Source organism: Vulpes vulpes, chromosome 7, assembly GCF_048418805.1.
Source record: "Vulpes vulpes isolate BD-2025 chromosome 7, VulVul3, whole genome shotgun sequence".
Lineage (NCBI taxonomy): Eukaryota > Metazoa > Chordata > Mammalia > Carnivora > Canidae > Vulpes > Vulpes vulpes.
This window is the reverse complement of record NC_132786.1, coordinates 101,823,527-101,836,430: the sequence shown is the minus strand read 5'-3', so window position 1 is coordinate 101,836,430 and position 12,904 is coordinate 101,823,527. Positions and strand designations below refer to the sequence as shown.

At 39.0% G+C, this 12,904-nt stretch overlaps 1 pseudogene; it reads left to right on the top strand.

Moving 5' to 3' along the window:
• Positions 1–8,111, top strand: part of LOC140599731 (COP9 signalosome complex subunit 9 pseudogene) — a 41,902-nt pseudogene extending 33,791 nt beyond the window's left edge.
• Positions 8,112–12,904: the final 4,793 nt, after the last annotated feature.

Here is a 12,904-nt window from a genome sequence, read left to right as displayed (position 1 = left end):
CCGGAGGGGTAAGAAAAGTTATGAGATTTGCTAAAACTTTTATCCAAAGGACAGAAAGGAACAATTAGAGAGGATTTGCAAGGGCAGTGGGGAGGAAAAAAAGAAAACAAAACAACTATGCTGTTTTCTGTTTATTTCCCATGGAGTCTGAATTGTTCAACAAATGTTATAATTTTATACTTGGGGGATGCCTGGGTGGCTCAGCGGTTGAGTGTCTGCCTTTGGCTCAGGCATGGCCCTGGAGTCCCAGGATGGAGTCCCACATTGGGCTCCCTGCATGGAGCCTGCTTCTCCCTCTGCCTATGTCTCTGCCTTCTCTTTGTGTCTCTTATTGATAAATAAAATCTTTTAAAAAAATTTATATTTGGAAAAAAATTTTAAAGATTTTATTTATTTGTTTATTTATTTATTTATGAGAGAGAGAGAGAGAGAGAGAGAGAGAAAGTGGGTGGAGCAGCAGAAGGAGAGGGAAAGAGAATCTTGAGCAGATTCCCCACTGAGTGGGAAGCCCAACGTGGAGGCTGGATCTCCTGACCCCAAGATCATGACCTGAGCTGAAACCAAGAGTTGGATGCTCAACTGACTAAGCCACCCAGTCTTCCCAATATTTGAAAATTTTAAAAATTATTTCTCTAAAACAAACTACAGAAAGGATTGAGATACTTGTTTATTAAAGGGAGGCATGATATAGTGAATCACTAAACACTCTCCTTAAAGAAAGAGCTTATAATACAAATATATAATGCATTTGTTTCCCAAATTGCTTTCTATAATATAGTTGTCACATGTTTAAAACAAAAATGATTCAGTTCTCTGTTGCCAGCATTTGAGGATGACAATGATAATCTGGGATAATTATAATCTGGGATAATTATAATCTGGGAATAATGATCACACAGGTATAACTTTTTTGCTTTTTATAATATGCTCAAGTTAAAGGATATTTCCCATTCAAGCAAGTGCTCAAAGGAAAAAAAGTATTTTAATTCTTTTTGCATGGTAGAGGGTATTTGCACAGAATTTTACCTTTATTCCAGAAGTTTCCTGTAAGTCATTTTATTTTGCTCTATAACAACCCTGTGAAATCCATCTGTAAAATGATGCTATTAGGGGCACCTGGGTGACTCAGTCCATTAAATATTTGACTCTTGTTCTCAGCTCAGGTCTTGATGTCCGGGTCATGAGTTCAAGCCCTACATGAGGCTCCATGCTGGGTGTGGAACCTACTTAAAAAATAAAATGATGCTATTAAAAAGAAAGAGAAGAGGAGTGGGTGCTCTCATTCATATTTTTCAGATGGAAAGGCTAAAGTTGAGTGAGTTGTCTAGGGCCCACCAGCTGGTTAGTATAAACTCTTTGAAGATGGATACAGGGTCTTAAAAATCATCGTAATCCCAGCACATGGCACAATGCTGGATACAGGAGAGGTTCTCAGTAGAGGATGTTGAATGAATAAATGAATGTACAGCATAATGACAGAGAAGGCAATGGGACCCAGCTCAGCTAACTTCTGAACTAGTGTTTTTCCTGCTCACCAGGATCTGGGTACACAATTTATACAGAACTTAGAACCAGGGGGATCTCTGGGTGGCTCAGCAGTTTAGCTCCTGCCTTTGGCCCAGGGCGTGGTCTTGGAGTCCCGGGATCGAGTCCCACATCAGGCTTCCTGCATGGAGCCTGCTCCTCCCTCTGCTTGTGTCTCTGCCTCTCTCTCTCTCTCTCTCTGTCTCATATGAATAAATAAATACAATCTCAAATAAAAAAAAAAAAAAGAACTTAGAACCAGGGCTGGCTGCAGCCTCTAATGTTGTTCTGCATTTTGGGTGATCAGAGGCTGGTTTTTGGGTGATAGTATACCTGAGGGTAAACAGGGCTTGGTAGATGCTGGGGTCATTTATCTAGTTCTGCTGGCTGGAGAGTCAGAACTGAGTAGCCTGAGACTTGGTGGCCCAAGGCTGCTGGCCTGCTCAGAGCAGGTGGGACAGTTTTAGGGAAGTTCATGGGTGTGGAGGGCAGTGGAGCCTGTGAACATGCCTCACTAAATCCCTGCAGAAGGTGAGGTGGTCAGACTTCTTTCATAATTCACTTAGTTCCCTCATTTGGTAAAATCTTATTGAGTATTCACTATATATCGGACTCTGCTTACAAGAAGGGAGAAGGAGCACTATCTGCGATTAGTAAATTTTTCTTTTCCTGGATACCCTGTCATCTCCATTATTTCTGCCCTGCTTTTGGCCAAGGAAGATGGGACTTGAGGCCAGAGGCACTGGTCTTTGTTCCATTTCTGTCACCCACTCCCTGGGTAAGCCACTGTGCCAGATTTCTTTGAATGCCCCCTATTGATTTACTTTCTACTCTCTTCTACCCTCCTCACCCTGGGAGGCTAGCCTGGATGAACTGCCCTAGAAAGGACCTCTGTTCTCTCTGGCTTTGGTTAAATTCAGCAAAAGCAGGGCACTGGCTGAAGATAGGGAGGAGGACAGTGAGGTCAGGGTATTTATTCCTCTTGCTCCTTCCATCTCAAGTGACCAAAGCTAAAGCTGGCTGGGTCTTCCTGTCAGGAAGTCCTTCCGATATAGGCCCTCTGGTTTTAGTAACTGCTCCCTATTCTCTCTCCTTCAGACCTCAGATGGTAAAGCTTTTCCACGAATGCTGGCTCTGTTGCTTTTCTTAAGCCCTGGCCACAGGTTTATTATAGACAGAGTATGTCTGCCACACTTGGGAGAGAAGGTAAGTCTTGCTGAGGGCTTGCATGTGAGCTATGGTTAAGATTTGGAGGGCAGCCCGGGTGGCTCAGTGGTTTAGTGCCACCTTCAGCCCAGGGCCTGATTCTGGAGACCTGGGATCGAGTCCCATGTCAGGCTCCCTCCCTACATGGAGCCTGCTTCTCCCTCTGCCTGTGCCTCTGTCCCCACGCCCCCTCTGTGTCTATCATGAATAAATAAAATCTTAAAAAAAAAAAAAGATTTGGGGCTAGGGCTAGGCTCTATTGTACAAGGGGAAGGACAGGGAAGGGGAGATGAAGGCAACAAAATGGAGAAAGTAGGCAGCAAGAGAAAGGCCAGAATTAGGCAAAGCCAGCAGAAGTCCATGGTAGCAACCCAAACCAGGAGTCTTTTAAGAATGAAGTGCCTAGGTTACTTAAGTGTAAGCTCTCCCTGTCTCCCCTGAAATCTTAGGTGGAATATACTGTGTTCTGGAATATTATATGTGGGCGATTTTGATTTTGATGTTGTGGAAACTAGAGAAGGTGACAGGTTTGACATAAGCGGTAATGTGATGTGGGGTGGGAACTGCTTCAGAGGCCACTAGAGACTGGACCTGAGGGGTCCCGAGGTGGAAAGTCACTGAAATCCTGGAGAGAGGGCCAAGTTTCTCTTGGCCAGGAAAGTGGTAGGAGGGGCTGGAAATACCTGCAGGCAAAAATGAAGGGTTTAAATAAGATTATTTCTAAATTGATGACGGATAGACAAAGAGACAGGGAGGGAGTTGGGGGCAAGAAAGAGAGTGCACTTGTGACGCCTAAGATGACTATAAGTCCTGATTGCCTGAATGAACCCCAGTTTAAATAATAAATTACACAGGCATCCAATTAAGGCCCTCCACGTGCCACGGTCTGCATATTCAATGGAGAGATTAAGTAACAGAATGTTTTCTCTGTATTTCTATATGACCCTTACCACAAAATGCTGGCAGGTAAGTATTGTTCTTTCCGTATGACACATTTCAAAAATGAGGCTCAGAGTTGTTAAATAATTTCCTTAAATTTGCACTGCTGGTAAATGGCAGAGCCAAGATTCAAGTTCATACCTATCTCATTCTATAATATTTAAAAGGGTTTTATTTATTTATTTGAGAGAGAGTAGGAGAGAGAGAATGAGCGGGGCAGAAGCAGAGGGAGAAGTGGACTCCCTGCTGAACAGGGAGCCTGATGCCCTGTGGAGCTTGGACCCCAGGACTCTGGGATCATGACTTGAGCTGAAAGCAGACACCTACCCGACTCAGCCACCCAGGCACACCCATACCTGTCTCACTCTAAAGCTCATCTTCTTTTCACTCTTTTTTCATCCTAATGTATGAGGGAATTTGGGGTTATATGACAATATGATGTGATTGGGTACTGGTTATTGCCTCATATCCTTTACATAGAGAGCTTTGGAATTCTCTTAATTCCCATGAAATGGTTTTAGCTTAGAACCAAATGGATTATGGCTTGAATTAATTAGAAGATGGGTAAGTAACAGATTATCTGACTAACAATAGGAGTCTTTTATCTAACATGAAAAGAAGTTTAGTAGTGGAAGGTCTCAGAAGCTTAAGGATGCTTGAGCTCATGGTCAGGCTGCATTTCTCTTCGCTTTCTTCTCATGGTCACATGATAGCTGCCACTATTCAAAATATTCTGCCCTCATCTGACAATACTAGCAGAAGGAAACGGTTTTCTTCTCATATGACTTTCTCTTTTATCAGGGAAGAACAACTTTTTACTATCTCCCAGCTGATTTTTCCTTAAAATTAATTGACCCCCCTGTTGTGTCATACTCTCATCCTTAAGCCAATGTAAATGAAGGGAAATGGAAATACCATGATTGGCTTTGGCTGCTTATGATTCATTCCTGGAGGCAGAGTCATCCTTCCCTGAGCATATTGCTGTCTGATACTTAGACAAATTTGACATTCTAGTAGTGATGGAGAAGGGAAGAAAAGCACTTGGATCTACAATGCCTGTTATAGGATCCTATGCCAAAGATTCATAACGGTGGATCTGTGTGAGCAAGGCTACTCTGATGAGTCACTGTTCTTATGTGTTGGAGAAGATCCTCCTTAATAGCTAAGGCTCCTCTCTCATCCCTGCCCCATGGATTAATGCAATAAATTGGATTCAAATTTCTGAGTTTGCACTTGTGAGAAATAACTGCCATTCGTTGGTACATGGTGTTTTAACATAAAGCATACTATTGTTCCAAATTCCCACTCTTTGCTTCAAATGTTTTTGAGAAAGAACAATGAGTCATTTTTCACAGGATTGGAAATCTGAGTACTTTCCTTTGGAAAAGCACACAAATATATGATAAAAAATAGCAAGCATCCTCATCATCATGTTTTGTGTTCCCAGTATAATAGTAACACAGATTGATATAATTACAACAGTGATGATGATGATGATGATGATATGTACCATTTATTGAATGGTGCCAGCCACTGGGCTGAGAATATTTATACATGGATGCATTTTTAAAATTTCACAATAATTACATGAGATAGTGTTGAATATATCTCATTTTACAGACAAGAGAACTAGGAATTTGGGAGGTTATAGGGCTTGCCCAATGTCACACAGCTGGGAGATAGGCTCTGTATCCTATCTGCTGACTCTAGTGAGCCCGCTTAATGACTATGGAGTGCTGCTTTCATTAAGCTCATGACATCATCTGCTAAAGATGAAGAACCAGAGTGGGGAAAGGCAGTAGGAAGACAGATGTTTTATAATGGCTGAAACTGACTGAAACTTAGGAGGAATTCAAAATTCATTTGTAAGGAGAAAATCCTTTTTTTGTTTGTTTTTATTTAAATTCCAGTTAGTTGGGGCACCTGGATGGCTCAGTGGCTAAACTCTCAGGTCATAATCCCAGGGTCCTGGGATTGAGTACTGCATCAGGCTCCCTGCTCAGCAACAAGTCTGCTTCTCCCTCTGCCTGTGTCTCTACCTCTCTCTGTGTCTCTCATGAATAAATAAGTGAAATCTTTTTAAAAAATAATAAATTCCAATTAGTTAACACACACCGTAATATTAGTTTCAGGTGAACAATATAGTGATTCAATAATTCCATGGATGTTAGAATCCATGGATGGAAGTTGACCAGCTCAAGATAGAAGTGACCCCGGAAAGAATGCTAGTTTCCAAATGTTGTGACGAAGTAAGGCATTATGTGGAAGAAAGATCTGGGGAAGATCCACCAGTAAAGCATATCCCAGAGGAAAAAAATCCCTTCAATGAGCTCAAAGGAAGCTGTGTGATTTCATAAGAAAAAAAAAATTCCTTGGATTATCTTGAGCTTTAATGACAGTACTAATTTTTGGTCATCTGTAATAATACTATTAAGCATGTATGTAATCTTTTAATTTATAAATATAAACTTTTTTATATGCTTTCATCTAAGATTTTATGGTTTCAGGTCAGGTCTCACATTTAGATCCTTAATCTGCTTTGAATTTATTTTTGTGTCTGGAGTAAGAAGGTGGTCCAGTTTCATTCTTTTGCATGTTGCTGTCCAGTTTGCTCAACATCATTTGTTGAAGAGACATTTTTTCCCCCTGCATTGGGTATCCTTTCCTGCTTTGCAAAGATTAGTTGACCATATAGCTGTGGATCAATTTCTGGGTTCCCTATTCTGTTCCATTGATCCATGCATAAGAAGACAAATCTTGAACTACAGTTTAAGAGAAGCAGTATTGTATTTTCAAGGTTACCTGGAATCAACCTCAAGCTTTACTGTTTACTAGTTGCAAATTATTTCTGCTGCTACTGCCTTATTATCTTCATGTGTAAATAGGGATAATATTGCTATCATCTTCACAGAGCCTCAGGAAAGATTAAATGAGTTAATGGATAGAAAGCCCTTAAAACAGTGGCTGAAATTTAATGGTTCATTGAGAGGATGTAGAAATAATGTGGGTTTCCATCAGATGGGTTTGGGTTTGAATCCTGACTCTGCTCATTAAATATCTGTATGATCTGAGCCAAAATTCTAGACTCTCTGTGCCTACATATGCTTGTGTTAATAGATGGGTTTTAAGAATATGACCTGCTTGTAACATTATGTCTACAACATATCTTCTTCCTCTATACTCATCTTGATAGGTCTGGTTGATAACAAGGGATTAGTAAAATCAGGTTGATGCTGCTTTGAGTATAGTTGCTCAGACTCTTCTGCCCTAAAGATAACTAGATCTGAGTGTAGTATTTGAAATTAACGTCTGGTCAAAAGAGTGCCACACTTAAAATGTGGTTTTAAGAACTAAAGGAAGAGGGAAATGTTAGGAAAGATAACGGTTATCCACTAAGTATTTTATCTTCTGAATATCTCAGCAAAGGAATCTGGATATTAAGTAGGAGGCAAAGATGCATGCCTACTTGCCGTTGCTACTTATAAAAATCTTGAAGGAGAATGGCTACTGCTATGGTAGATTGGGCAATCTTCTGAGGGTCCCAATTCTTTCTTCTTCCAAAATTATTCCTCCTCTCTCTTCAATAGATATATAAGAGATGATTACTCAAAGTAAAGGAAAACACTACTTGAAGAAGTTATATGCACCCCTATGTTTAATGCAGCATCATTTACAATAGCCAAGGTATAGGAGTAACTCAAGTGTTCACGAATAGATGAATGGATAAAGGTATGGCATACACACACACACACACACAAAATAGAATATAACTAATCATAAAAAAGAATGAGATATTGCCGTTTGCACAACATGGATGGTCCTAGAGGATATTACGTTAAGTGAAATAAGCCAGAGAAATAAAAATGCCATGATTTCACTTATATGTGGAATCTAAAAAACAAAACAAATGAACAAACACAGGCTCTTAAATACAGAGAACAAACTGGTGATTGTCAGAGGGGTGAGGAATGGACACAATAAATAAAAGGGATTAAGAAGTACAAACTTCCAGTTATAAAATAGATAAGTTACAGAGATGAAAAGTAAACCAAAGGAAATAAAGCCAATAACATTGTAATAATGCTGTATGGTGACTACACATTTCATGGTGAGCATTGGGTAATGTATAGAATTGTTGAATTAGGAGGAGGGCGCGGGCGGCGAGATGAAGCCGGCGGCGGACGAGATGTTCCCAGAGGACCCCGGGCTCTACGTGGACCTGGACGAGGCAGGAGGTAGCACCGGGCTCCTGATGGACTTGGCAGCCAACGAGAAGGCAGTTCACGCAGACTTTTTTAAATGATTTTGAAGATCTGTTTGATGATGATGACATCCAGTGAGACGCCATCCAGGGGCACGTGTGCTCATGCCTGCCCTGTACTGCACTGTACTGCTGTGGTGGAGCTCCGCAGAGGACAATTTCAGAAGGCTCTAAAGAACTTGTGGACATTACTTAAAATTAGGAGGTGGTTACCAAGAAAGAGAAGGATGGTTTTAAAAATCTGCATGAGGCCCGCTAATCTCTGAATGTGACCAACTTTTGTCCTTCAATTAAAAGAAAAAGGGATGCTAAAATAAAATAAAATAAAATAAAAAGAATAGTTGAATTATCTATTGCACACCTAAAGCTAATATAACATTGAAGGTTAAAAATAAAATAAAATAAAATAAAATAAAATAAAATAAAATAAAAAGAATAGTTGAATTATATATTGCACACCTAAAGCTAATATAACATTGAAGGTTAATGATACTTCAATAAAAAAAGAAAAGAGTATGTGATTTCTTTAGGGCTCCATTCTTAGCCAGATGCTACAGAAGAGGGAAATCTGGACAAATGAATTCACTCAAGAGTGTTTGTGATCTCTATAACTGCAATATATAGTGAGTAACCAGAACTACAATTTACGAAATAAGATAAATAAATGGATTTCTAACCAGAGGTTAGGCTGGTAGGAGACTTTCTAAGGCTCCCCACATCTCACATAGTCTGCTTCTCTCCCAGAAGCTCCAGTAGACTAAGTTTTGTATATGCATTAGGGTATGTCCGAGCAAGCTGAGTACAAGGTACCTCCATGGAGGGTACAGAGATTCACTTCCTTTGGTTTTATGTCTTCATTTGGGACAGGGTCTTTTCCCTAGACACATTTAATAGCATGAGACCAAAATAATATCTTTTAATGTGAATAATATGAACAGTTACAACTATGATCTTATCTTACAATTGCTTTTTTCTGTTTGCTAAGGTTAGGTGTACTCAATCCTAAAGGTAGAAAGTTATTATTTTGTGAAATTTTTACTTTTGGACCCAAACTCCAAATAATTCAGGCCAGAAGATAAAGTTCTTTCTTGAACTTGCTCAAGCTGTTGCCCAAATGTCTACTTCCCTTTGAGTTTTATGGAAACGAATGAAAAATATTTCCCCTTTGGTAAGTATTAGGAGTTCAGATGAGGGCATATAGAAATCATGATTTGCTGGCCTACCGTTCTGCCTTCTGGGATAAAATGATAATCAATTTTAAAGCCTAAGCCTTTTTACAATGGAACTGACAGGCCAAAAGCAATTTTCAGTTTTTCACAAGGACTCAAGAAGTAGAACTCCCTACCAGCCTATTAAGCATTTCTTGGCAGGGCCTTGCTAGATATGCCTGAGAGCTCTTGGCAGAAGCTATAATGGAATCATTCTTTTTCCCTTTATCACTCCAGCAATTCACGGTTGATTTATAGTACTTTCTGAGAAAGGCAATTTCCAGTCCTAAGGGGCATCAAAATGAAAAGCACACCAAATGAAATGTTTAATTTCATCAACCCAAGGATTAAGTAAAAAGTCTTTTTCTCCTTAGGGCAATAGCAAAATAATAGCAAAATAACATTCTGTTAGAGAGACTTGCTTACACAAACACATAAAATAAACTCCTGGCATAGATTATGAGTCGTTTAAACTTGTAGCAGAGGAAAATAGGGGAACATAAACCTGTTCAATTCCTTCCTTATGGGACCACATGCATTTTTTTTTCCTGTAATAAAGAGATCCTTCAATGTCAATATAATAAAAGTTTATTTTTTTCTTTTTAAAATTAATAGGAATAGGCTATTTTAAGAGCAGTTTTAGGTTTCAGAAAAATCAAGCAGAAAGTAGAGAGTTCTTATATACTTCCTTTCCTCCTTACCACCTCCCCCCTCCTCATAGTTTCTCCTATTATTAATATCTTGCATTAGTGTGGCACATTTATTACAGTTAATGAACCAGTATTAATCTATTACTGTTAAAGTCCATAGTTTACATTAGGGTTCACTCTTTGTTTTGTACATTCTATGGATTGAACAAATGTATAATGACATGTAACCACCATTACAGTATCATACAGAATAGTTTCACTGTCCTAAAGATCCTCGTTCTCCACCTATTCATTCCTCCTTCCCCATTAACCCTTGGCAACTACTAAACTTTTTCTGTCTCCATAGTTTTACCTTTTTCAGAATGTCACATAGTTGGAAATACAAAGTATGTAGCCTTTTCAGATCAGTTTCTTTCACTTAGCAATATGCATTTAAGGTTTATCCATGTTTTTGTGACTTGACAATTTATTTATTTATTTTATTTTGTAAGATTTTATTTTTATGTAATCTCTACACCCAACATGGGGCTCAAACTCACAACCCTGAGATCAAGAGTTGCAAGCTTGGGATGCCTGGGTGGCTCAGCGGCTGAGTATCCATCCACCTTCCGCTAAGGGCATGATCCTGGAGACCTAGGATCAAATCCTGCATCAGGCTCCCTGCATGGAGCCTGCTTCTCCCTCTGCCTGTGTCTCTGCCTTTCTCTGTGTGTCTCTCATGAATAAATAAATAAAATCTTAAAAAAAAGAAAGAGTTGCATGCTTTACTGACTGAGCCAGCCAGTCACCTCGTTTATTTTTATTTCTGAATAATATTTTGAAGTATGAATATATAATAGTTTGTTTATCCATTCATCTACTAAAGAACATCCTGGTTGCTTGCTTTTGAGTTTTGGCAAATGTGAATAAAGCTGCTGTCAACATTTGCACATGGATTTTTGTGTGGACATAAGTTTTCAACTCACTTGGGTAAATACCAAGGAGTATGAGTGCTTGGTCACACATATGTTTAGTTTTATAAGGAATGTCAAACTGTAACATTTCACATTCCCACCAACAATGAGAGTACCTGTTGCTCTACATACTTGCTGTAATTGGTGTTGTTAATGTTTCAGATTTCAGCCATTCCAACAGGTACATAGAGACATCTCACTGTTGTTTTAATTTGTTTACATGCATTTTAAAGTGTCTTAAAACACTTTGGTACCTTCTGATCTGTTTTTTTTTTTTTTTTTTTTTTTTTTTTTTATGACAGACACAGAGAGAGAGAGAGAAAGAGAGAGAGAGAGAGAGGCAGAGACACAGGCAGAGGGACAAGCAGACTCCATGCAGGGAGCCCGACGCGGGGTCCCGGACTCCAGTATCGTGCCCTGGGCCAAAGGCAGGTGCCAAACCGCTGAGTCACCCTCTTAACCAAGAGTTTACAGATCAGATATAGACTTTTGTGTGATTGTGTGTAAAATTGTGTGTGATTTTTTTTTGAAATATGGAACTTATTTTTATTGTTAGATTTTAAGAGAAGTTTATCAACCACAAAGACAGAGTCTTCATTTTAGAGCATTTTATTATTATTATTATTACTTTTAATAATAATAATAAAAATAATAATAATTATTATTATTATTTTTAAAGCTAATTAACTCTTAGAGTATTGCTCAGATTCCAGGCTTTTTAAAAGATTAGATTATGGACGATTATGTTCATGATCATTCAACACATTTTAGAGCATCTTTAATGTGACAAACATACTTTTTTTTTGCATTTAAATGCTTTATTCTAATTATTAATGTTCTCTTTTGCAAAAGGTACACTTAGATCCAGAGCATATTGAGTGCTTTTACGGAGAAGGGTCCATGGTCACAGTTCTCCAATCCTGAGATTTTCCAAGAGAGGAAGAACTATTCGTTGTAACATAGAAGGAGGCTTCTGTTATGTAGAAGAAAAACTGACCAAGCATCCTCTCCTACATGGCTGCCATATCAGTCAGGTTCTCCCTGCAACTCTTCTAATCCTCCTCTCTCTTATGCCCTGCTCCATTCTCTTCAGGTTCTTTGTCCAGCCCCCGATCTCAGGCCATGCTGAGCTACACGGAAGCCTAGAGATAGCTCAAAAACTTATGATCTCTTAAGAAATTCAGGCTGGTATAATTCAGGTTATCACTAATCATAGGGGAAGATTCCAAACTGCTCTGTCATTTTGAAGATTAACTCTGGGTGCTGAGTCCTGGTTGTGCCAGTAGATGTCATTGTAGTGTAGGCCAACTAACTGATGAGTTAGCTTTTTTTTTTTCTTTTTTGTCTTGATGCATTGTGTACATACATATTAAAAAAGCATCATGTGGATTTTTTCGTCTTACATACAGAGCTGTCACAAGTATAAAGTTGTGGTTATTTTGAAAGTTAAAGGAGATTTTTTTGTTAAGATTTTATTTATTTATTCATGAGAGACATACAGAGAGAGGCAGAGACACAGGCAGAGAGAAGCAAGTTCCTTGTGGGAGCCTGATGTGGGACTAGATACCAGGACCCAGGGATCACGCCCTGAGCTGAAGGCAGACACTCAACCACTGAGCCACTCAGGCATCCCAGTTAGTGGAGATTTTGAAGCCTAAATAAAAGATTATTTTTGCAGAGGGAATATGTATACCAACAATGTAATTTCTTTTTTTTTTAAGATTTTATTTATTCATGAGAGATGCAGAGAAAGAGAGAGGCAGAGACATAGGCAGAGGGAGAAGCGGCTCCCTGTGGGAAGCCTGATGTGGGACTCAATCCCAGGACCCCAGGATCATGACCTAGGTTGAGCCAAAGGCAGGTGCTCAAACACTGAGCCACTCAGGTGCCCTCAACAATACACTTTCTAATATATGTGTATTATTATAAAAAAAATATGTGTAGTTGGCAAGTTGGGCTTGTTAAGCTTTCAACATAATCTTCAGGTTTATTACAGCCTTCATGTAAAGAAAATTCAATAATAACTATTACTTACATTTAATAACATTTGGCTTTTCTCCTATAAAATCTGAAGACAAATTAAATGCTTCTAGTTGCAGTGAAAGATTTAAATTTTAGTGTTTATGACATACATTTTGTTTCCAACAGTATTCTATTGTAAAA